At 42.6% G+C, this 21,856-nt stretch overlaps 1 protein-coding gene across 8 annotated transcripts in view; it reads right to left on the bottom strand.

Moving 5' to 3' along the window:
- TENM3 (teneurin transmembrane protein 3) overlaps nucleotides 1–21,856 on the bottom strand; it is a 1,816,466-nt gene that overhangs the window by 915,142 nt on the left and 879,468 nt on the right. The window lies entirely within an intron of this gene.

Genomic DNA, 21,856 nt, shown 5'->3' with positions numbered 1-21,856 from the left:
GGCCTGGAATCTCGGGGGGGTGGTTTAATCACATTACAGTGTCATCTGGGCAGATGTTCCCTGCATTACTGTTATCAAAGTGCACATAACATTTACAGTATATCCTGCATATGCCACCGTGGTGACCGACTCTCTCCAGGGCGCTAAAATTCCAAGGCACTATCAAAATAATGTATTGGAATTCTGCAACTTACATTAAAACCTAAGACATTTCAAATTGTATCTTTTTATTAAGAAAAACAAACGGGGGAAGACCCGATTCCATCTTGGGGTACACCCCCTCACCCGTGCCAGCAATACGTTGGAGCCTTCCCTGGCCACACCAATGGCCTTCCCCACCCGAGGCTCCAGAGCACCTGGGAGGGAATCATGAATGACCAAGGTATGGCTCAGAACTACCAGGTGCGGCCCTTTGCTCACTGTAGGGAACGCAAAGAAGAACAAGCTAGAGCTTTCTTCCTATGAACAAGCAACTTGCTAGGAAAAACAGACGAACGACTAGGTACTACAGCGCTCTACAGTATAAAGGTGTAAGGGCCCTAACAGGACATAAGATAATGGGGGCTGAGTGCCAGGCACTAGGGTGCTTTGCACAATGTCCCTTGGTTCAGCCCTCTCCTGACACTATGAGGCAAGCATATCGTTCAACTGAGGAAACAGAAAGTCAGAGAGGTGGAAGAACTTGCCCCAGTAAGCCAGGAATTGTTGAGAGGTGTCCGTTCCCAAGGTCACACTCTACCCACTATCTACAGGGAGGTGGGGATGCCCAGAAACCCAGCCTCGGTTTCTCCCTCCTATCACTCTGCCTGTGTGCGATATATGGATCCATGCATTCCTGACACATTTTAATAATAATCGCCCTCCTACTTATAATCGAAGGCAATTTGATTCTACTTTTTTGGAAAATAGGGAGTGACTCCCCCTAATTTTAAATAACCCTTAGAGCATCGCATCACATTCTCATGCTAGCCCATTACTTTCATGCAGAATATCACCTACCCATGCTGGTAGATCATTTCCTATAAATTATGAACAACCCAAGAACCAGTCTCTAACACCACTACTTACATAAATATGTATTATTTATAGTGTCACAGGTGAGGTATTGAAAGTAATGATATAATTTACCAAGAATCTTATTTTGAAAATAACTTGTCCCAAATGCCGAAGCTGGGCAATACTGGTTTTTTTTTTTTTCTTGCTATTTAGATTCCTTAGTAATAAATATATGTTATAATAAAATATTTCAAATAAACACTGCATTATTAATGTGCCTTGTACTTGGCCTAGGGCAGCAGAGGCATAAATGGTTCATTTAAATTCTGGGCTCTTCCTGCTATGCACACAGTACTTCTAATAGTTTTCTATGTGAAGGTTGCACTGTTAGTGTCTCCATTTTTACAGGAAGGCTACCTGCTGAGGTGGTACTTAAAGTATTTAATGCTCTCTGACCAAGTATAAATCCTTTTCCTTTATTTCAGTGCCAGGTATCTATGGCAAAACCAATATTATTTAGTATTGTTAGCATTGTCAAAAGAAAACACATAGAGGTGGATTTCTCTGGTTCCATAAGATTCCTTGTCTTTTTTCTTTCACTACGTTAAAAACAAACAATTTTTACTGGTGACAAAATGCATGAGTCTTGAATTGTGTTATAGATCATATCAAGGCCAAGAGAATGACTATAGCAGAACCACTTTATGCTTTGGGACATGAATAACCTAGAAACATCAGAGAAGACAACACGGTAACAAACTGGTCACTCCCGGTGATTATTTTTCACCACAATGGGACTAAGGGACAGAACCCTTTTGCCTCCCCATTTTTCAAATTCATATATGTTACATTGTGTAGTTTCCATTAAATATTACCTAGTGGTTAATTAAAAATTATGAAATGGTATTCATTCCAAAGTATTAATCAATACTTGCAATCCATTTACCTTCTGTGTAGAGATCAATTTCTGGTAGTGTTATAAGCTGTTTATCTTCTACATCTTTCTTGGCTAAGATCTAGTTTTGGGTAATCTATGGAAAGCAAGTTTCATGTCTAAAATTACCAATTGCAAACTGCCTTTTAACAGAATAATCGTTCCATGATTTTTATTAATAGCTTTCCAATAAAGCCATCATTTACATTCTCTCTAGGCAGGGTTTCAACTTGCTGCAAGATGCAGACCTGAGTTCTCTCTAGAGGGCATATCAAACAAGAATTTCAATACAGTCGTGACGTTCTTAAACAGCCTGGGCTTCACCTGTGGACTCCAAAGTCAAGGTCAGACGGATCCCCTGAGCAGGCATCCAGGTGCACCAGGCTCAGGACAGACATTTCTCCAGGTTTGCAAGTCAGGAAGGGAGCAGAAGCAACCGGTCCCCTTAGAGACGTTCCTCATGTGCTGATATGCTGGGGGCTGCCTGGACTAGCTCACTGATTCTAATCCGAAAGAATTGTAATTTGGAGTATGGTCTCTGGAAGCAAGCAAGCTTGGAACAACTACCAAGAAATGACTTAGTATGGGGACCTCGAACAAGTACCGTAACCTCTCTGGAAATCCTTGCATCAAATAAAGGTGTATGATTACCATCTCAGGGCGCAGTGGCCGTTACATGTATCAGGTGAAGAGTTTTGAGCGGAGTCCAGCATTTGATGGGTCTTCAGTGAATCTTAGCTATTCGTACTACCAAATATTCTTGGCAATTTGAGGGTTTTAAGCCTTTGCTGCCAAAACAGGCTCATTTTTTTACAGATAAAATGTTTCCCAGGTACCCCTTTGTCCCCAACAATGCTGTAAGTTGGGAGGACGTCTCCATTGCTCATTACGTATCTATTGTTAGTGGTTTGGTGAGCCGATCGCTTCAAGCAATGGGATGTGCTTGCTTTTCTCTTTCCTCTCTCTCTCTCTCTCTCTCTCTCTTCCTTCCTCTAGCCCTCCCTTTCAATCTATGATTAAGTCTCAAGGACCCTGCTATCAAGGAGAAGGGACAGAATGACAAGATATCAAGCTATTAACATGTAAGTCACGTTTAACCTTCCCATGTCATGAATGGTGACGTCCTCGAAGGAGGGGCAGATGGGAGGGGGGGCAGGGCACTCCAGGGCAAGCAGGAAGGGCAAAGCAGGGAGCAGGAATTCTTGCAGGTGGGGTGAGAGCTCCCCAGAATCCACATGTCCAAGTTCCAACCCCCAGGGCCTCTGAATGTGACCTCATTTGCAAGCAGGGTTGTTGCAGACATAATTACTTACAATGAGGTCATCCTGGTATAGGGTGGGCCCTGGATCCAATATGACTGGTGTCCTTATAAAAAGGGGAAATTTGGACACAAACTGCCATGTGAAGATTTGAGTTACAATGCCACAAGCCAAGCTGTGGCCAAGTATACAAGTTGAGTATTGAACTTGGAAATCCATAGAGACATCTGTGGTGGCAACTGTGGGTAGCCAGTAGCACACGTCAGGCTATCAGTCTAAGCCCTTTTCATGTACTGATTCATTTAAGCCTTTGAACAATAGTGTGATATAGTAGATACTGTATCATCCCCATTAAAAATGAGGAAGCTGAGGTACAGAGAAGGCAAGAGTCTTGTCCAGGTAGCTAAGCTCCAGAGACCAGCCTCTTAACCATAACCTTAAATTATCTCTCTGAATGATAATGAGGAATTATGTATTCAAGGAGTCCAAAATGCCATCTACCAGCTGACTGAAGTTGTCCAGGACACTGGGGGAAGAAAAGAAGAAAACACTGACATCATCTGGAAAGAGGAAAATAGTTGCTCAGGGAGGCAGAAGACGGCAGCATTCATGACTGAAAAAGGGATTCAAGGAAATGAAACACTAGCCCCCGAGGGAGGCCTGCCAGCCAGCACCTGGGGAAGCAGTAAGTTCATGTGACTCAAGGAGCAGCTGACTTCCTCGCGTGCTTCTTTGCATCCTTCATCCCCTGCTTGTTTCGGGGATGCTGGGGTCTAACCTCGCTCTAAAAAGGATGTCTTCCTTACCCTGGTTTGCTGAAGTTGCACAGCACTTTAAAGCTAAGACAAGGAGTTATGTTTCATAAAACTTTCACAACATTTGCATTTGGAATGAATTTTTCCAAACTTTGTGTTCCCCAAACTCTATTTTGTAACTTATCCCTCTAAAACTATAAACTCCCTGAGGAGCATGGACACGGGACAATGAGAGTCCGGGAGAGATCAGGAACAGAGAAGTGGACAGAAGGAGGAGAAACTGATTTGGAGAAAAGACTGGATGGTCTTCAATTACTTATGGTACAATTTTGATGAATTTTAACACCACTTTATCAGGATGCGCGATTGCCCCCAATCCCCGTGCACTGGAGAAATTCAAGCAGTGACCGCTGTGTTAAGTAAAGGGTTATGCAGAGTCCAGAAAAGAGCCAACCTCCACTTCTACCGACCAAGGGCCCGTGGAGACGATTAAACTAGGAACAACACCAAAGGACCCGAAGGCACTTCTGGGACTGGAAAATGAAGCCCTCCATATGGAATGTTGTCGAAGCCCCTGGAAAATGTCCACGGAGCAAAACGTTTGTTTGACTAGGTCATCAATAACTAGTAATAATTTTTGCAGATGCAGTTGAAAAACTGTTTTAAATAATTTTACTCATTAGAAATCGGTCCACTGAGATATAACAACCTCAAAACACATCTTCCAGGAGCCCTGCTGGCCAGTTTATCAGTAGCACACAGATTCTAGGCTCAGGATATAGTTAATTGTCAAGATTATTGTGGTTTTCAATCTTTGTCTTTTATATTTAATTGACTTATGACTATTTACTACCCAGACTGCTTGGTAGCCATTGGGACATTTTATCCTGTTTTTCTACTTGTTAGTAGAAAACAGGACAGGGTAAAAGCATGATTCTAAGGGGCAGAAAGACTTCTTAGAAATAAATTGGGCAGAATCAATGTGTAAAACCCTCCAAGGAGAAGAATATAAAGCACTTAGTTGTCTATTGTTCTGTGGCTTGCCTCAGCCCTTTCATTATGAGGCTGACATGAGACACATACGGTTCAATTGTTTTGTGTTTTCATAATACTGAAATTATTCAGTAGAAAGCATACATTAAAATCGTGACATGGGAGATAGAGTCTTGGGTCTATGCCCAGGCCAAGGTCAGGAAGAAAGGGCCAGGCTCAGACTCCTGGGATGCTGATATCCGAGAGGAGAGGGACGGTGGGTGTTGGTTCACAAGCTGTACAAGGAAATAATAAAATAATGCAATGATTGCAGGATGTGTATTAATTAATGTAATAAACACAGTCAACAGAAACAATCTACATACACTGAAGGATGAAGCTCCACAGATTTTTGCAGGTTTTCAAAATCAAATGAAAATAACTCACTCATTGTAGCCCACTAATACTACCTATCATGCAAATTCAGCACTCAGTAAATAGATGGGAAAAAAATCACGACTCTATTTAGTTTTGCATCTATAGCTAAAGTAAAATAATTCAGCACACATGTAAGCCAGAGTAGATAAAAACTCCATGTGAATTTTGAGATAAATACATTCTATCGAGAATAAGCATAAGCTAACATAGGATAATGACCTGCACTCCTGTGATATTCTTTGCCTTTCTGGCTACTATACTTGCAGAACATCTAGAAAACTTGCGGGGAATGCCTCTTGAAGAAGAAGTGATGTTACTACATGAAAGATTTTGAAACAATGAGAGTGTGTTATCACAACCACTATCAATTTGATAAGGGCATATTCAAGAACTGAAAACCAGAATGAGTACTTTACAAACTGCCGCTCCTTATCCGATTGCTAAACGTATGTCTTTTGGACTTTGAAGAGGACTCTTTTGGGAGAAGAAAATGGCAGAAGAAAGAAGGAAAAGTCTACTTAATGTTTTATGGACTTATTAAAAGAAGATCTCTCCTTTCATTAGCTGTTGGGGAAAGGGAACCTCCATTAATATAGAAACTACAGCAGCCAACTGGAGGAGACCTTGATAACTGCGCTTCCCAAGATAACAATATAAGCATATCAGTAATCGGTTTTCTGAATTTTAATGATAGTTTTCAAACAGGGCTCAGGATTCAGAGGGGGCTCATAAAACTTTACACTATCTGCTTAAAAATTTCTGTCTCTTTTGGTATACATCCTGGATTCGAGCTTTGCTCTCTAGAAATTAGTCCAAAGACTGAATCACACCAAACTTTCAGCTAAGCAGCCTTTAAATAGTATGGTGGAAAGGCGGTTCTGTGCATAAACTAAAATGGAATTTTGTTAAGTTTTGTTGTCTTAAATAACTTCTCAACTTAATAAGGAAAGATTATGTGTTCTAAAAGACAGCTTTCCAAATATTGGCATCCCCAAAGTTTGCTGTTTCTTTGAGCCACCTGGATCACGAGATAAGAGTAAGTTGGGGATTTTATTCTTACTCATTCTAAAAAGCTAGCTCATGAGAATGTACTGATTTTAAAAGTGCAGAGTAAGATTGAGGAAAAAATTGTCACTAAGGGTATTCAAATGAATTTTAGGTCATTAAAAATTTTTATCACCATATAGTTGATATCGCATATTGCTTGTGAATTGTTACATTATTTATCTTCAGGATGTTGAAACACTTACCATATTCCCTCCATTTATATATTTAAGTTGAGGGTCTATACTTAATTTCTACTGAGAACGTATATCCATGGCACTTTCAGAAGCTTGTTTGTTGCCCTCTGACTTAATGAAAAAAGAAGTCATCTGTGTCAATGTTTGAATACAAAGATAAAGCAGAGATACAATTGAATCCTTAGAGGTACAGATGTTTAAAATATTTGACGTCATAAAAACACACTGAATATTAGCTTTTATATTAGTTGCTATAAATTAATCCATCCATAATGCCTCAACAGGTACAAAACATATTGAATGAGGGATTTTTTCCAGGAATGTAAGAGGCACCAAGCAGATGTGCTTTGTACCAAATGATTTCATATTTCAATGTGACAAAACAGATGAGCCACATAAAGCCTAATTTCAGTTGCAAATTGCAAGCTGGAATAAGTTCCAGAATAGTAAACAATTAGCTGCTTTATTTTCTTTTTAATAAGACTAAATTACCAGATAATATCTACTGGCATCAACTTGGCTAATAAAAATCTGTTTAATAGGATTTGCCATTTTTCCAATTGCTATCATGATCAGCTTTGCATTTTGATTATCTCTAAACTTTGCCTCAATTTTCTCATAGAAAAGCTCTCGGTGGTAATTGCTTTAACATTTATTCCAGGTCAAGTGGTTAAGTATGAATAATGATCTGTCAAAAATGTACAGTTAATGCTGTCAGTAGAGCGATTACCATTCAGCTGGAGATTATGATGGCAAAAGAGCACATTAACTGGGCACAATAAACAGAACAACAGAGAAAAAGGGGGCAAAGGGACAGACTGTTTGCAAAACCTGTGTGTGTTGTGTGTGTTCCTGACAGAAACTAATTGTCTTTCAAGACCAATTAACCATGCCCCCACAACTGGTCTTCCCAGTATAGAATGCACTGGGAACTTTTCATTACTGATAAAAGGAAAACAAATATTTATCCTGCTTACATTTAACATTCCCCAAAAGTTGTCTCGCTACGTTTCCTGCACCAGTGTTTACTTCTGCGGTTCCCAATGTCTCCTAGCACAGGGCGGTATTAGTTGTCTATTGTAGTGAATCACCGATTAAATTAATGCTAATGAGAGGTGACAACACCCGCTTTTGGTGTCGATATTACTACAAAGGCCCAATTTTTCAAAGTGTCTTTCCGTAGATGCAGCAATGAATAAGGCTGTAACTCAATACAGTACCACTTGGGGGAAAAGGGTGATAAAAAGGAAATATGTTTACCCCGTGAACGTAGCATTGTTTAGTCATGACTCCCTGAGTATCTGGGGTTAAGAGGAAACCTTCAGACCAATATTCAACAGCAGATGAAAAACAGCTCTTTGCTTAGAGGTGATTCTGTAGCGAGCGACCCTGTAACTAGCTGATGCTTCAGCATCCTTCCTGAATAACTTACATGTGGTTCGGGAACAGGCTGCTGTCAGATCCTTTCGCTGCCTGGTGTTTAGTTAAAAGGCAGGCAATAGGATTTTAATTTTAATGCAAACGCTCTCAGAAAACTGGCCACCGGTCACCAGAAACTACTATGCTTACTCACTCACTCAGCAAATGATTCTTGGATCCTACTCTATCCAGGGTGACGGCCATGCACACCCTCTTGGGAGTTGCCCGGATTTCGGACGCGGGTCTCATATCTCCATCTCTCAGCAGCTGTGGCCAAAGACAATTTCTCTAACCTAAGTCTCAGTTTTCTCATCTGCAAGGTGGGGTAGCCATACAGCCTACTTGCTATGCAGATACAATGGCATAACAAAAGTGATGTGTTGAGCAGAGTGTTGGGCACTCGATAAACGTTTCATAAATGTTCTCTTGTTAATTGTACGATCGAAGCTAGAGAGTCAATATAAGAAAACCCTGTCTTCAGAGGGCTGATATCTTATTTTAATAGGTAATATGAAAGAAAGTAGCTCTCTGATTAAATCAGTCAGGAAACACTGGTTTTCCAGCCTCAGTGATTAGGAATATGATAGCATCAATGAAAGAGACACATGTTAGGGCCACGATAGTACCAATAAAAATAATAGACTAGACCAGGGACTTTACAGGGTGATTCCTGGAGAGTACCAATGGTCATCTCATTTAACTTGTCAGAGATGCAGATTCTAACAGGTTAGAAACAGTAACTATTAAAAAAGGGAAGCTGTTGGTCTACTTAGCAGACAACTTTAGGTAGAAATTATCATCTGACTGCCCGAATCTTTCTTTGCACTGTGCTGTGTTGGGGAAATGTAGGCACACGGAGTGCTTGGGTCAGTGAGAGGACCCCAAGACTCCTTAGACTGCAAAGAGAACCCACCCAAGGTCAGGGTCTCCTCACTGCCCATAGAAAGGTAAGTCATCAGCCTGGCACACAGAGTCCTCCTAAACCTTGACATGGACCTTCCTCGCTGCTATTTTGATTCCTCAGAATGAACCCTCTGTCTTAACTGTTCCCATCATGTCACACTTATCCCAAAATCTACTCTTCCCTGGGATGCTTTCTACCGCCTGAAAATTACCTTATGAGTTTCTCCATGAATCACTCCTCTTCTCCTCATCTTTCTCCCTTCATCCATGTTGTCATCATAGGTTCTATTTCTTGACTGTTTACCTTGTGTAAGGCAAAGGGTTTACCAGCTAAGTTCATTAGTCCAGTTAGCATTTGCAAGAACACGGTGAAGTAGATATTACCGTTCGGAGCTTCTTTCTTATAGCTTCTCTTAGAAGAGACCTCTTTTAACCAACTGAGCCCAAGTGATGTCTCCTTCTCTAAATTTGAAGAAAAAAAGAAATGCAAATTCTTGGGTCCCACACCTAAGGAATCACTCTTGGGGGTCAGTCCTGGCAGTCTGTGTTTTAGCACAGGTTCCAGGAGATGCTGAGGCCTGCTGATGTCTAAAAATCCACTGGCCAAGACTGAATGCTCCAGGCAAACAGGGTCCCAGTCAGTCCTACCCATCACTGCATCCCCAGGTCTATCCCGTGCCTGGGAGGGAACAGGGACCTGATAAATAACACAAAGAACCACAGAGGGGATGCTAGCCACCGATATTGGAGACATGATTATGTATTATGCTGTATGTTACATCACTGCGTGTATATGAAGAACTAATCTTCACAAAAATCCAAAGAGGTCAGGTCCCTTTTTTATTTTCAGAGAAGAAGAAAAAAAAACTTTTAAAGAGGTTAAAAATCTTGGCCAAGATTCCATAGCTGGTAGAATGGTGAAGATTCCACGTGAACTCAAGTCTTCAGACTTCAGAAACTGGACAATTATTCATTACATTATAATGTTGCTTGAGGATGAAGGGAACGAGTTGGATTTTGGAAATGCTGCTTTTTGAAAAATTATCTTAGCAGGGTACAATGGATGTCTTCTTCTGTGCTTCTGTGTGTGAAGGAGTGGGAGGTTCACAGTGTGTTTCTAGGCCAAGGAGGCCGAGTCAAAGCCCCCGACACCATTGTGCACACTGATGAGGCGCGAGAGAGAAGAGTGCCTCATCCACAACGCGGGGCTGGTCATCCAACGTGGGAGCCGTGCTATTCAGTGAGTGCAGCACAGCTGCTGTGTGGCCAGACACTGTGCTAGATGATGGAAATGCAAATCTAAGTCAGATGCAGGGAAATTTTGAGGTGAAAGTGAAGAAAGAGGGGCGTCAGTCACATCATTTGACCTTTGCCTTAATAAGGCAGGAGACATGCGGTCCTGTGTAGAGAGAGCTAGGGATGTTCTAAACACAATGTCTAGAGCAGCCTGTGCGTCTTAGTGTGGCCCCACTGACTTCTGTGAAGCGCACCACTGCTGTTGGTCAACGAACGCTGACGCTGGAAACCTTCCCCTTCGAAGAAGTGTCAGAATGAATTATGGGCTTCCCTCAACCATGTCCCTTCGAACCACAACAACCTGGGGTTCCTGTTCTGCTTTTTCCCCCCAAAGTGCTTGCAGTTTGTCAAAAGAAACACTTTGATTTTATGCAACAAGACAACCAAATGCATACTAAATAATGATTTTATACCATATGATTTCATATTATCTGATATAAACTAATGTGACAGGCAAGCACTACACTCATCTGTAGAAAGGAAAATTGAAAGCTAATTTCTACATAACATAAAAGTTACAAAAATACTTGAAGTGAAAACCTTAATCAAAAAGACCTGGGTTCATTTGTACAAGAGTCATTTTTTGTCATTTAAAGTGCAATATAGCCAGATAAGTCTGATCTGAATAGAAGCATTTTTCAGAATGGGTTTTTATTTGGAATCCAGTCTGTAATATGCTATTGTATAGAAGAGGCCCAGATAAAACACTTCAGACACAATCTATCTTAATCACATTATTTCTGAAAATTCTAAAAACTCAGTTTCTCGATGTCCACTGTGATGTCACTTTATCCTTTCTATCTATTCATGATACTAATCAAGTTTTCCATAACTAGTATGAGTTATAAAAATGTTGACATCAGGTTAGAATTATACACCACTGCTTTTTATTACACTGGATTGTTATCTGAAATAATGTCTTTATTTAGGTTACATTTGGAAAACAATTCACACTAATTTCCACTTAAGTTCTGACAGCCATGTTCTTTTTGTAAGCTTTAAATTAATACCATCATTAGAAGTTGCAAGTTGTATGCTGTACTCATTAACTATGGAGTCATATTTTCTTTTTTCACTTTGATCCTTTTTATCTCTAAAATTTCAGTAATCGCTTCAGCATCCCAGACAGGAAGACACACATTATCCTTATTAGAAGGCAGGAGAAATCCCCCATATGCTAAGAAATTGCAAGTGGGGACAAAGAACCAAAGAGTGACTTTTACACAGTTATTTATGAAACAATAAATTGCCCTTTGCTTGCTTGCAAAACATGTTTCAATTCAAATATAAATCAAAGATAAAAATACCTCTGCTGTTTCTCTTTCCAAATACTGTGTAACACTTTGATTTAAGAACAGTAATTTGACATCTGCCCCCTTGAACACCATTACATGTGCTCTCTCTCCAAAATGTGCCTTACCCCTCATTCCATTGATACGTCTCTTATGGGAGGTTTTACATTTCTGTCATTCAGTTAATAGCATCAAATGACATCCAGCATTTCCAAACTTTACTCACTCACTATATATATTCCTATCCACGTTAAGCCAGAGCGATCTACTACAACTGCTACTAATGGGGAGCTTCAGTATTACGGGTGATAAGGATATAAGGTGATTGTTGCCATGACAACTAAGATAGTAAGAAAGGAAAAGGATAACGAACTTCGGTTTTCACATGACAAGGTTGGAGGTAAAGCATTCCAAAGTAGAAGTTTCTAGGCAAGCGGAAAAGGGCTAACCAGCCCTGAAGCGCCCTGTGTAACAGACAGGTGTAATAAATGTCGCTGCGCACAGTATGCGTCAGCATGTTCCTGCATGCTTTGCTGTGTTTTCTTCTTTAATTTGCGTTCTTAGCACCCTATCTGAAGCAGCATCCTAGGAGGTTCTAACAGCTGGAATTACAGGGGAGACTTAATTGACTCATGTAGGTTTCAGATTTAACTTTCAGTAAATCTGTTTTTGGAAATGCAGTATCCTGGGAATTTAAAAACAGCCAGAGTGATATGCCAGTTTGAGGCTATCACACCTGATCTTTGAGTGACAGGTATTCCTTTCCTGTTACCAAACCTGCTCAGAGTTTTATAATCAGAAGCTCACATGCTCTGAGACAGTCTCCCTGACTTGTCTGATGAGTGATGCCCCAAAACAAAGTTCGTCTCTGCTGTCAAAATCCCTCACCCAATGATAATCACTCCTACCAGAACTCCAACCATTTCAGCTATTATTTCCTTCCAGGTACAACTTTTAAAGGACCAAAAACCCACACGATATACAAGCTGAGCTGATTGAGATGACACGTTATCTCTGTACCACAGCAGCTCTACTGAACAGGGACCGTAGAGAACATTATTATAAAACATTACCTGGTTTCTGCACTGTCAAACATTATTTATCCCTAGGTGATTGAAAATGAATGAAATCTACCAAGCTGTACTGAAATATATTTTTCATGTCCAACTAAACTTGTTCTAGTATGAAGCAAACAAACAAATCACCATCCTCAGATCTTTTACCCCCCTTTTCCAAGTAGAGGTCTACCCATCCCTTCCGTCTGTCTCCCCCAAAAGGTACCCAACTGCCTTTTAGTCTTGCTCAACAGCTCCCTAAAGACTTGTCTGGCTTCTTTTAGCCAAGAGCCCAGGAAATAGGAACACTGACACAAATTTGTCAACCCACAAGGCCTTCTACTATGTAATACTTCCATTTGCACCAACACAGAAAGAGCCATTAGAAGATAACTCAGAGGAGGCGGGCGCAGGGTAAAGAAGCTTCCGTCAGGTATGACTTACGGCCTTTTCCCACTTGATCCCATTTATATGCCTCATGCCGGTATTGATGGACAAGGGGAGAATGGCTGTAGGCTTCACGTTAGTCAGTGTAATCACCAGCCTCAGTAATTGACAGGGAAGAGGCCCAGCTTTGGCCATAGGAAGCCAACGAAGACTGTTTTCACGCAGCAGTTAACCATGTATTCAAAAAGTCAGCCCGATGCATTCTCAAAGATTGAAAAACTCCCTCTCTGCTAGAAATGAAAGCGGCGATCGATGCATAAAAATGATACTTAAATGCAAAGGCTTTGAATTGCCCACAGTAACCATCAGAATCCTAGACAAAAGGAAAAAAGAAAAAATAAGTTGAAGCACACTGGATATAGAAGAAAGGCTGACAAATGAATATTGAGGGATTTTAAGGACTGTCAGTACAATTTCCCAGTTGTTTATAGTCACTGTGTTGTCCTTGATTGTGGCCTCTCAGACTGTCCATGTTTATGTGCAAATTCCTTGTAGGCCTGTAATCACAGGGCCTGGATTTATATTTGAGGTGTGATCTTGGCTCAAGTACCTTTGCTGATCATGTAGCTGGTAGTGTTTTGGAATCAGCACCAAACACTCCTATTACTCAATTTTAGAAGGACACAGGGGTAAAATTAGTTCCCTTAGGTGGACAGAACCAAATTTAACTTAGTAGTCCCACGCACCCGGTCAGAGAGAAAGAGAAGAACACCCAGCTTCCTTACATTGGCCCCTGGTAAATCAGAAACCCTTATGCAAATTGGAACGAGAGCTCCCTAAATGCAAAATGAAACCCAAATAAGTCACTCAAGGGAACTTGAGTTCTCGTTGTACAAAAGGCAACAGTGGGTTCGTTTTTGTCTTGTTTTTTCTTTCTGACAACCACTTCGCATTCAATCAGCCAGTCAAAAGACTTTGCTAAAGCAAATGGCAATGCAGGAGAGTGGGTGTGCTGGACGGGGATCAGTTCAGTGGGTCCGGAGAGGAGACAGAGAACGGAGCAGGCAACTTAACCTCAGGGCAGGAGGATCCTTTTAAGGAAGCCGGGTCTTTCTTTACAATTTGCGTGAACTTTGTACCATAGTGGGATTACAGCCACGTCTCTATTCCCTATTCAGCTGCATTCTCATGAATTGGACAGGACGCTTGTAAAACCCAAAAGAGCGGTGTGCAGATGTAATCATTACCATACTGCGACACACCAATGAAGCAGGGAGTCTGGTACCCTCTTTCCAGTGCTGCACGCTCCTGAAAGATGTAACCCTCCCCCAATATACCTGATCGTGCAACCCAGGACTACAGGGTGCACCTCCCAGCCTCCGGCTGTTGCTCAGCGGAGGGTGCCCTCAGGCAGCAGAGTTGCGTGTGTCCTTGTAATTTTATCCTTGACAGAAGCTGCCAGGGCTGTTCTTCCCAGAGCAGCGCAGAACCCTTTTCTCCACCCTCCCCAAAATGCTGGAATCCACTTGAAACCAAGCAGGCACCTGGGTGGAACTTCACACACTGGGCTGCCAATCTGTCTCCCTCTCTCCCTTTACATTTGCTGCCTCTGGTCGTCTCCCTCAGCGCCTCCCTCGTTTCTTTCTGCTCAGAAAAGAAGGGGATCAGTTTGTTTTCTTAACACCATTCCTTATTTCCCCCAGCACATCCTACGAAGTGTCCTTTCGCATGCCCCCATTTCTATATTCATTGCTGCTTCATTTTGCTTCTTGGAGGAAGTTACTCGCCAGCTCACAGCTCTTGCAAATTTCACGACACATTTCTGGACTGTTTTGTTGATGTTTTCTCTTGCTACTGTTTCGTTTGTGAGATGAGTGACAAAAGTAAACACAGGATCAGAGTGTGAGCACACAGCAGATTCAGGAAACCACATGAGACTATTAGGCATATTGCGCCGTTTCAGAACACATCTTAATTAACATGGTGCAATATTAATTTGCATGTCGTATATTCACAATTTTTTCTTCTACAGCTGCTGCACGTGAAATACATATTTTACTCAATTCTCAAACCTGATGCCTCTGTCTTTGTCTTAAGAGGTTTATAGATAATTTGGGATTTTCATGTATAAAGAAACATTGTGTTTCCCTAAACAAAATAAACGTATACGTGCATACGCATCTATTTATTGTATATGTTGCTTCACACTTGTCTATACAAAATTTAATGTACTTGTCAAGTTGTTGTTTGGACTGAGGTTGTCATTTCATGTCCTTTGGAGACTTTCACCATATTTTCTTCTTCTAACATGCCCTAAAAATGTATCCTCAGCATGTATTGATACTTCATATTTCTCGTTTTCTGGGTCATCGGTACAGGCAGCACATACACTGTGCCTAGTTCACTTTCCTGAGTCATTTCACTCTTGATTTGCCCTTGATAAAAGCTTGCCATTTTGAACCTAATGAGTTTTTTTCTCCTGCCCATTTTCTGATTTCCCTCTATGACTCAGTTTCCTTGACAGAGTCTATGGAGAGAGTGAGTCACAACTTCTCAGTGTTGAAATAACTTCTAGTCAGGGAGTTTTCTGTCACTGCTGCTGTTGCTAGAACCCCTCAGAAAGTTCGTCAAGCATTAGAAAAGCCATCATCCTTCTCAGGAGGAGAGGTAGTCGGATATAGTGCAAGGGCCTGAGGTCATCAGGGTATGAATTCCAGCTACCGCCTGTTGTGGTCATGGGGCAATCACTTTGAGGCCTCAGTTCCCTCATACAGGGACGCCCTTCCTACTAGGCTCTTTAGGGGAATCACTGGGACAACAGTTCATGCTCAACAAACATGGATTGTGTCCCCTTCTTGGGTCTGGGCCTGAGTAAAACTATGACGAAAGAACACTTCTTGCCTCATGATTCTGGAAGTCACTGGACCAGCTTCCAGAGCCTTCTTTTCTCACAACACAGTTAAGAGGTCTTCTCGGTCCCTTTCTGCCCTGTCAGGTCACCGCTCCCTGGGAGGCAGCCGCTGCGGCTGGATTCCTGCGTCACTCAGCCCAAAGAATCCTGCCGTTCACACCTGAGATAACATTGCCTTGTCCTCCCTTTAGGATGAAAGAAGGAAGTACTAGAAAAGGCGCAAATCAGAAGGTGCAGGAAAGAGGTGTGTGTGGGCATGCTCACAGCTGCCCAGGGTGGTTTCATGTTTGTGTCTGTGATTCGACACAACAGCATACCTGCAACCCCAGACATCTTTAAATGTCATCCTTATGCCAGGCCACACCACCCTGCGGCCAGGACTTCACGTGCGTTGGCCGGCTTAATTCGCAGTGTGTGCGCAGCGCGGCTGGCTCCGCCTGCCCGGATCTGGCCTCTCCTGGATTTGTGCTTGGAAGTGATGCTGTGATAGACAATGTGGGCATTGCAAAGGGACATTTTCTAGACCTAATGACCAAGTGATTTTTACAAACCACGTGCAAGATCATTTTAATTGTACTGACATTTTTCTTAGCATCCATATGAAACCCACAGATGTATAATTTCTGAGATCACCTTTAGTCCTATTAAAAAGATGGGTATCACCTTGGCAGCCGCCCAGTCTTCGAGTACAGTGGCTGTTTTAAATGATAAATTACATATTTTTGTTAGTAGCACAGCTACTTCATTCCGTAGTTCCTTCCTATTGCTTGGACCAGTTCCACCTGGCTGATGATGGATGACAATGTAAGTTTTTGAGCAGTTCCATCACTCCCCCACCCTCATATGTTCAGCATTTCACCTTCACCAACCACAAAGAGTAAGCCACGTTCTGCAGTATTTAAGAGTAAATGTGAAACTGGATCGTTGTCCTCCTAAAGGGTGGGATGACCCAGGACCGAACGTCCCCCGGGACAGCTGCTCCGAGGGTGGGAAGCCCCCTGCCCGGCCCCCTCCCTCCGAGCCCACAGGCAACCTGCCCCGTGGCTCTCAGCCCAGGCAACCCTCTTAGAATCCTAGAATCCTGCTAAACAAGCTAAGAGCTGGCAATGAGGAGAGGCCAGGGTCAAGGTGGAAAAATCCGGCCTAAAGGCCATAATCCTGTAAAGAGGTTTTCCAAAAGCTTCTAAACTTCTCTGCCTGCTGGAGATTTCGATTCAAGAAATATTTTTTTTGCCCTAGAAAAACTTCATCATCTCTGAATCTTCAACTTGGAGCAGATCCTTTGTAACCTTTACACTATTTAAAACTTCTAGGAAAACAGTTCATTCTATAAAACTGTCCCCATCTAGGGAGGTGCCGAGAATATTAATTACTGAATGCCTATTTTTTCCATCATGTGTACTGTCTGGGACAACATCCATTAAACCTCCGAGTCTTTCTGGCCCCCTAGCCCCTCCCAGCCTTTCCACAAAGGGGCACTTTTATTTGTCATTCAACTGACCCTCTGGGTGGGTATCACCTTTCTGGGTGACCATGTCGCAGGGCCTGTACTGTCGAAGAGCAAAGACAGGGCACCTGCACTCTCTTGTTGAGTCAGATCCTGAGCCCACCTCTGAGAATCTAAGCAATAAGCTAAAGAAAAAAGAAGGAAAGAGAAGTTGGAAGGACCGGATCCGCCAGCTCACTAAGGGTCTGAGGAGAGAGAGGACAGGGAAGCCACTTGCTGTCTTGGTCCCTTGGCTTTGGCAGGGCAGGCTGGAGGCAGTGGGGGCGCTGAAAGTTCCAGTGACCAAGAACCAGTTTCCTGAAGGCACCTGCTCTTCCAAGGTCCTCAGTTAAGTGAATTAGTTACCTGAATAATGTCTTAGTGATTTCACCTTGACCCTGCTGCCGCTCTAGCGCATCTTGCTCTGGGCAGCTCTGTTGTTCTAATCTGATGGGACCAGGTCCTGAGAAAATTTAGGATTTTCTACCGAGAACATCAACGACCAGAGTAGGTCTGTCTCGCCATTGGAAGCTATCCTGCAGGCCCGTCCCAGAACCACACACGATCCACATCGGACACTTTGACAATGCTGAAAATGAGAAGGCTCAGCCAAACCTGATCCTGCAAGGAGCTTGAGATTTTTCTGTAATTTTAGTCTTTGTAGGGAGCCGAGGGAGCCTAAACTGATCTTAAGTTATAACTGAGGACAGAGGAGACTTGTAATACAGGAAATCAACTTAGCCATGGGTTCGCACTTCTCCAAGCATGTCATGTTAAAGGGACTTGCCCCAAAGATATTCAAAGCACCATTACTCATGATAGCATAAATCTGAGGTGGTACATCCCTGTGGTTAAGAGCTCAGGTTTAGGGGTCAAACATAGCTGAACTCTGATCCTTGCGCCTCCCTGTACTTGCTGCATAAATTTGGGCAAATTTTCTAACTTCTTTCAGCCCCAATTTTTTCTGTTTTGAAAATGGGGTAATAATAAAAATAGCTACAGTATGTGTTGGTTGGGAAAAATCAGAGAGACAGTGCAGACACCATGTGAGCATGATGCCCGGAGACAGGAAGCAATCGATACACGTGAGAGATGATGGGACAGTGTCAATAATAATGACCAATCAGAAGAACCCAGTGTCTATGATAGATAACCCAGCTAAATACAGTATGAAAGAATAACACAGTGGGGTGCCAATTCTGTTTGTTATTATGACAAGCACTTGGTCTATGCAAAGGAAACCTGAACTTTTAATAGAACTTCTCTTGTCTGCACTGGGCCTGCGACCTAACTTGCTTGGTAATTCCCCTCTATCCTATATGTTCCATAATTTATTATTTATTAGTTCTATCCTACACAGCTGATATACATGGTTAAGTTTCTTCCATAATTGAAATACGATCCTTTTACCCTGTGCCACTCTCTAGATTTTCCCACACCTTTTGCTTCCCACGATGGACCAGACCCTTACAAAAGTGGTCTACGCTTCCTTGTTACCGAGCTTTTATTTGCCTCAGACAGCCGACCCCTGTTCCTACTACTATACCTTCTCAGCGTGAAATCTAAAGAATGATTTTCACTGTGTCTGATGCCCTTGGCCACTTTTCTACATTCTCTTTGATGTTTTTTTCTTGTTGCTCCTTTCCCGATGTTCTGACTTTACAGGGTCCTCTGTGGGGGTCTCTTCCTCTGCTCCCATCTCCTTATATGTTGGTGGGACCCTAATCTTGGCCCCAGTGGGGACTGGCTGGGGAGACAGACCTGGGGGCCTTCAATACTTAGCTACTAATTGAAGCCATGGGTGTAGATGAGATCATGTACGAAAAGGTTGTGGAATGAGAAAAATGAAATAAAAACAAGGTCTGTAGACAAAGCTTTAGGAATATTGAAGAAGCAGGTGTCACAAAAGAGTAAGTATATAGACAAGAATCAGGAGTGCAGAGCATCAGAGTAGTCAGGGAAAGGTCTGTTTCTAGAAGAAGGTGACAAATAGGGACAAATGAGTTGAGGTCTGGGAGTGTCTATTAGATTGGCGACCTGAGGCTTAGTGAGCTCTGCAGAGAGCAGCTCGTTGACGTGTTGGAGCCAAAGACAGACCTGGATGGATGAGCAAGCGATGGCAGAAAAAGAATAAGAGAAAACATAAATAAATCCTTTAAGCATAACTCTTTTAAGAGGTTTGTATTTCAAGAGAAGTGCCCCACTACTGACACAAATAAAAGCTTATGGATCGGCATTAACCTCAAAAACACGTTGAAGAATAACGGCTGTTTTCTTGGTAAGAATGACTTGATGACTTGTACACGTTCAGACTTTTCCTAACTAACTTCTCTCAAGCACTCACAGAGTCAAAAAAAATGTAACCCTCTTTCCATGCGCCAACCTTTTTTATGCAGTTGAGAATACCAATATGAAAAAACAGAGAACATTTTACATGTATTCAAGGCATATGAAGTGAAGGAAGTCTCGTTTCAGTATCTTGATAAAAAATCCTTAGTATTGAAAAGAGTCACCCCTGTTCTCATCGGTTTTTCAAGTTTATATTGCCACACTGGTCTGCCTTTGTTTTTTTCCTAAGCAGTCTGCCCTTGCAAAGGAAAACACATTGGTGCTGGACGAGGGCCTCATCTCGCAGTTTCCATGGAGTCCTTGACTTGCCTCTCACCACAGCTCTGTCTGGTGTCAACTCCCAGGCTCGCCAGTCATTGACCGTCTACTGTGGTCATTGCCAGGATGCTTTTCCATGGCTTTAATGTAACTGTTTGCTCCCCTTTCCTTTAATCTCCTCTCCCAGAAGCTACTGCCTCAAATAACAAAAAGTTCCATTTTAACACCCTGCAGGAAACTGGGCCGTTATTTTCAGCAGGTCCTGCATTGCACTTGCTGCAGCGGTATTTCTATCTGCCCCTCAAGTCATTCTTCACCCTGATCTGTGCCCCCTGCAACCCCACGCTCTGTGGCCCTCTCTTTATCACTTCCTCTTGGGCGTGGCCAATGGGGAGCACCGGCAGGGGACCACAGAACAGCAGCAGGGCAAGCCCCGGCCTCCTCTCTGCCCGGGCACCGGTTGGCAGTCCTCCCCCACAGGCTGCAGCTCTGGCTGCTAGCACTTTCCCTCAGCTCCATTTCTTGCTGATTTTTCACCCTCTTTTACTTGTGCACCTTTTAATTCAACTTTCAGAATCTTCATCGTCCTTATAGCAGTGGTTCTATGACTAAATACAGTATGAGAGAATACCAAATCCCCTGCAGAGCCTGTTAATGCACAGATGGCTGGGCTCCATCCCCAGAGTTTTAGACTCAGTGGGTCTGGAATAGGGACTGAGCACTCGCCTTTCTAACAAGTCCCCGGGGATTGTTGATGCCGTTGGCCCAGGGACCTAACGATGCGTACCCACACCCCACAGGCTTATCCTGACTCAGCCTCCTTCTTCATTAAACACTCCTCAGTGTGGGCCACGGTGTGCTATCAGGGCCTGATGCACACAGTGGACACCTTTGTCATTTATTTTGGATGCCAATGTAGCCACTGCCATACAAAATAAGTGGCAGAGAGGTCACAGCGTTGTAATGACACATGCCACTGAACTCCCACCACCCGCAGACACGCTCAGTGGCTAGGCAGCTTTAAACGTCATTGGGCATGAATTTTGTCTGGCATAGTGGCTCTCACTGACTGGGAGGTAGGACCCATTGGGAGAGGCTGGCCTCTCAGGAGCCCAGGGAACTGTAGCGCTCAGAATATGGGGAGAGAATATTCCTCACAGGACACTACCCTGGAATGATACCAACACAGTATCATTATATGGCCATGGCAGACATAGCTAAACCTGGTGAGCTGTACTTGGGTGCAGACCGAGCATTTGTATAACTAGGGTTCAATGAGCCTGATTTATGCAGAACAAGAAATTCTCAACCAGTAAATAAAATACCTCTAAATGCAAATCCATGATGATGTTTACCACCCCGTTTGGACTGCTACACTGGGTTACCCTTTTGCCAGGCCTGTTTTGTTTTTTAGTACATCATTTTTCACTGCCTGGTGGTCCCAATAGCCAAGAAAATTTGCAGGAAATTTCTACCATGTCCAACTCATGGACTACTACAAGCAGAAGTCATGATAGGTGTACACTTGAAATATTTTCAAATAACCAGAAACAAAACAAAATCTAACTCTTTGATTTAATAATTGGGCCTGTTAGATCATGTGCCTATCTAGGTACAGTGTGATTAGCCTGAATTCTGCAGCTTTATGCATGAACAGAACCTTTCAATATGACCTTTGGGGTGCCACAAAATGTCAGTGATTAATACATGGATGTGTTGATTTGGAAGTTAATTGCTTTCTTGTTGGGTAGGAGACCAAAACATGCAGGTGCATCTCTGTTGATTTCAAGGTACTTTGGAATATACATCTTTGCCGTTTTTTAAACATGGTGATTTTCAGAAAAGCAACATTAAAACATACCCAGTCTCAAATGATGACGATGATTGCAATTGATCTATTATGTT

This window comes from Manis pentadactyla, chromosome 7 (assembly GCF_030020395.1).
Source record: "Manis pentadactyla isolate mManPen7 chromosome 7, mManPen7.hap1, whole genome shotgun sequence".
NCBI lineage: Eukaryota > Metazoa > Chordata > Mammalia > Pholidota > Manidae > Manis > Manis pentadactyla.
This window is presented reverse-complemented; position numbering and strand designations above follow the sequence as displayed.